The sequence below is a fragment of the Vicugna pacos genome, chromosome 3, assembly GCF_048564905.1.
Source record: "Vicugna pacos chromosome 3, VicPac4, whole genome shotgun sequence".
Taxonomy (NCBI): Eukaryota; Metazoa; Chordata; class Mammalia; order Artiodactyla; family Camelidae; genus Vicugna; species Vicugna pacos.
Window position 1 is genome coordinate 5,666,826 of NC_132989.1, and position 5,295 is coordinate 5,672,120.

Consider the following 5,295-nt stretch of genomic DNA (forward strand, 5'->3'; position numbering starts at 1 on the left):
TGTAATATACAGATTCATGTAACCACCAGAACAATGAAGCTATAGAACTGTTCCATCACCATGAAACAACTTCACTGTGCTCCTTTACAGCTGCACCTCATGCTCTCACCCTCTCCCTCCCGTCTCTATACCTGGCAACCACTAACTTGTTCTCCATCTCCATAATTCTGGCATTTGGAGAATGTTATATAGATAGAATCATACAGTCTATAAGTTTTTTGAGATTGGCCTTTTTCACTGAACATAATGCATTTCAGATCTATCCAAGTTACTGCACATATTAATGGTTTATTTCTTTTTAATGCTGAACAGTATTCCATTGTAAAAGATGTACAGATGTTAAACCATTCACCTGTCCGAGAATGTTTGAGTTGTTTCCAGGTTTGGGATATTATGAATAAAACTGAATGAACATTTGTATAGGGGTTTTTAAAATAAACTTAAATTCTTATTTATCTGGGATAAATGCCCAAGAGTGCAACTGCTGGGTCGTATGATTGGTTTCATAAGAAATAGCCAAACTATCTTCCAGAGTGTCTGTACCACTTCCTACTCCCACCAATAATGTATAAAAGACCCAGATTCTTGACATCCTCACTAGAATTTAGTATTATTTTTATTATAGGTATTCTAATAGATGTCTGTGGATTGGTGCTGGATTTAATTTGCAAATCTCTAACAGCTAATGACATTAAAATTTTTTTCAGGTAATTATTTGCCATCCACATATCCTCTTCAGTGAAATGTTTGTTCATATCCTCTGCCCGTTTTCAAACTGGTTATTGGTTGTTACTATCGAGTTTTAAGAGTTCTTTTTATGTTCCAGATAGATACAAGTCTTATCAGACAGACAGTCCTTGCTTTGCACAGATCTTATATGCATCAATTTCAAATACCACAGCTTAAATAACACTAGTCTCCCAACATGACTTGTATTTCAGTTGTCACTTCAGTTGTCATATTTACTTTAATTGTATTAAGTACCAACATTGCTGATAGCTCTTCAGTCCATAAGTCACTATGTAAATAACATAAATGCCAACCATGATCAGTGGCTGATCACATCACTTCTTTCAAAGTCTGTCAGGGACTGGTCACTTACTGTGCATTCATTATTCAAGTCATACAGAGATGTCAATGTGTGGTTGTATGACCTCCTCATCCCCCAAGGATAAACCCATATTAATATTTCATAAAAATGGATAATTTAAAAAGAGAGAACTAATCAACAAAGCTGACAGTGCAGCACAGAAACAAAAAGTGGTAACTCTGGCAGTGAAATTCATATTGAACATATATGGGACTACAGATGACGTAATTTTTGCTTCAATAATCAAACATAATTTAAAGAACTCCAGAGAAGGACATTCTATTATATTTTCCCTTATTGTTATTCATTTGATTGTTCTTTGCTTTTTCCTGATGGTTCACGTTTATTCCTGATAGTCTGTGTTTCCTTCTAATATTATTTCCCTTCTATTATTATTTCCCTTCTATTTAAAGAATATTCTTTAGTCATTCTTTTAGGTAGGTTGACAGGTAATAAATACTTATAATTTTCTTTTGTATGAGAACATCCTGATTTCCTTCCTTCCACTCCTGAAGGATATTTTCACTGGCTATAGAATTCTGAGCGGAGAGTTTTTTTCTGCACTTGAAAAATGTGCCACATACTTTTGGTGTCTGTGGGATCAGATGAAAACTATGTTGTCATTCAATCATTGCTCCCTGTAGATAAGGTGTTGTTTCTATCCAGCTGATTTCAAAGTTGTTGTTTTTTTTAACATTTTTTATTGAGTTATAGTCATTTTACAATGTTGTGACAAATTCCAGTGTAGAGCACAATTTTTCAATTATACATGAACATACATGTATTCATTGTCACTTTTTTTTTCACAAAGTTTTTTTTTCTGTCTTTAGTTTTCAGAAGGTTGACTGTGATGTGTCATGGTGTTTACTTCTTTGAATTTATCTGTTATAGAATTCATTCAGCTTCATAAATCTGTGGGTTTATATGTTTCACCAATGTGGGGAGTTTTCCATCTCTTTTCTTTGATTAATTTTTCAGCCCCATATTCTTTCTCCTCTCCTTCTGAAACTCTGAGACACAAACGTTAGATTTTCTGTTTTCCTACAAGTCCTTAAGTCTCTGTTCATTTTTTTCCAACCTATTTTCTATTATTTAGAATATTTTTTATCTGTCATCAGGTTCACTAATTCTTTTCTAAGTCTCCTCTCTATTCTACAATTAAGACTATGCTGTGATTTTTTCCCTAATTTTTAGTTGTATTTTTCAATTCTAAAATTCCATTCTTTCTATATCTTTTATTTCTTTGCTGAGGTTATCATTTGTTTCAAGAGTATTTATAATTGCTTGAAGCATTTTTATGACAGCTATTTTAAAATCCTTGTTAGATAACACCAACTTCTGAGTCATCTCACTGTTTGCATCAGTTAATTGTCTTTTCTAATTCGAGTTCTGATTTTTTTGGTTCTTGGTATGATGAGTGATTTTCGGTATCCTGGACATTTTGAGTCTTATGTACTCTGAATTCTACCGAATGTTTCTTTTCAGTAGGCAGTCACACTGTTTAGGTTTAATATCTTAGTTCTAGCCTTCTTGTATGGTTGTGACCCCAAGACAATTTAGTTTTCAGAGCCTTTGCAGGGTTATTTTGGTCTGCTTCCTTTGTGTGTTACCGAAAGCTAATCTAAAAATCTGGGCAGTATTCAACACTGTGGGTCAGTTCTCAAATCTTCTGCTGTATTAATTCTAGTCAGTTTCTCTTGTGGGTCACCAGCAAGTATGCCCAGGACTTCATTTACAAAATATCTTTCTCCAGCTCCCTTCTCTCCCAAATTCTGCCATCAATCTCCAGTTAGGAGAAGGAAAAGTATCACCTGCCACCACCGGACATTCAACACTGGGAATGGAAGTCCTTCCTTGGCCTCTCCTAACAACACCCTGGTGGGGGAACTGAAACACTGCCTCATTGCTGCTGATCTGGGGATAGAAGTTCAGGTTCCTCACTCACCCCACTGACATTGCCCCATGTGGGGAGCAGAATGCTGCCTCATGCTGCCTTGTTCCCACCAGCTGGAGGGTAGAAGTACAGACTCTCTATTCAACCCCCACTGGCATCAGCGCAGCTAAGAGAAGTGAAAAACTACCTTGTTGCTGCCAGACAGAGGACGGACATTCAGGTTCCCTTCTTGGCCTCTGTTGACACCATCCTAACAGGACAAGCAGCTTGCTACACCCATGTGGAAGGTACAAAGCTAGGCTCCACACTTGTCTTTGTTGGTACCACACTAGTGGGAGAAGCAGAGAATAGCACTATACTACTGAGCAGAGGGTAGAAATTCAGCTCAATTCCCGCCAACACTTCCTTGGTTGAGGTAGCAAAGCACTGCCTGACATCATCTACTGCCACCAGAGGGGGTGCAATTTCAGGCTCCCCACTCAGCTTCTGCTGACACCACTCTGGTGGAGGAATCAGAGTACAGCTTTGCTATACTATACAAGGTGGAAGGTGGAAATCCAACTTCCCCATTCAACTTCCACTGGCACTCAGGGAGGTGGGGAGATTTCCATGGTCTTTGGCTAAAGCAGAATAGATATTGTCAAAAAGTTTTTTGCTCTATTAGGCTGCCCTTTTCCTGAAAGAGCAGACTTTTCTTAGGGCCTTTTTTCTATCTGCACCTGTTGGCATTTCCATGATATGGGCTTCTCCAGTGCCTACTCTGGGATACACAGAGGGAAAAAAGAAAGCCAGGACTCACTAGCATGTCATCCCTCAAATTCCAGAGTCCCTAGCCAATCTACCTTCTTCTTCCCACCTTTAAAGTCTTCTTATATTGCTTTTAGTATTATGTCCAGGGCTTTTAGTTGTTCTTAGCAGGAGGAATACAGAGAAATGAGTCTACCTCACCTTGTCCAGAATCAAAAGTTTAAGAAGGCTCTAGTTTTAAATGGAGCAATTTATGGACACAAATGAACAACAGGTGACATGATAAAGCATAAAGCATCAAGCAATTTGTATGATAATAGGGGGATGAAGAGATCAGATTCAACAACAATGATCCAAATGTGTTGGGCAAGACTGAGCTTTTCCTCAAAGCATGGAACTCTGGGAAGGACTGATTCACTTAGATCCAATAAGGTACCAATGGATATAATGGAATTGATGTCCTCCCCCACCAAATCAAGTACAAAAGAAATCCACTCAGTTGATATGACATGACACAATATCTCACAGTACTATCTTTACAAAAAGTAAAAGCACCATCCTGTATTTGCAACTTACCATGCAAAGATCTTCTTTAAAGACCGAACAAAAAGTATAATGGCATCTCCAGCAGGAGCCTGAGACACGTAAGAAACTCTCCAACCTACTTCAAGTTAATTTATTTGTCAGTCCCAATGCACTGGCAGTGAGCTGAGTCAGTCCAGAAAGGCTCCAAATGAAAGTGGGAGAAAGACCCCAAGACCCAGCACCTTAGTGAAAGAGCTAACCACCTAAGCTCCACAAAAGTAAAAGAGAGAGTGTGGCAGCCATAGCTCAGAAGTGGCTGCTGACTCAAATTAGCTGGTACAGGGGTGCTGCATTTGGTTACCAGGATTGCGATCTTTCCTTGCACAGGGAAAGGATTATTTTTAAATTAAAAAAACAGCAACTGAAAACTTAAATAATCCTTTGCTTTTGCATTAAAAAATATTTTCATAATATTCATATTTTTCTCCAGTAACTGAATTATGGGAGAAGAATGTCACTAAAGAGAACAAAGAGAAGAGACAGGGGCCTCCATCCGCAGAGAAGACATCAAACAAGGGCTGACTTTTATGTTTCCATCAGCCCCATGTGGTGCTCATGGTAAGGGAATATCGAGTAGGAATGAGTCCAACCCATGGCCATAGGAACACCAATTTCTGCTCTAAGCACCTGGGTATGCACTGCTCTTCTCTACTGGCCTCACAATTACATGGTAGGGGATTTGCTTTTTCTCACCACCTGCCCCTTCCCCTAGTTACTATACCTACAGTAGGATATAATTTTATGCATCACCTTCCTTCACCACCACTGCTGCCATTCCGCTACTCACCTTCTCATACCACGTATACTTTCCACACTGGGAGATGTGACTTTAGTAAAGACATGGAGACTTGGCCTGCGTATTAACGCCTCCTCCTTAGGTCCTCCCCAACACCAAAAAGGAAAAAAAAAGTCTATTTACGTCTCAGAAATATTTTGTTCTGAAGGATCTGAGGAATGTAAGACTTCCTTCACTAACCAA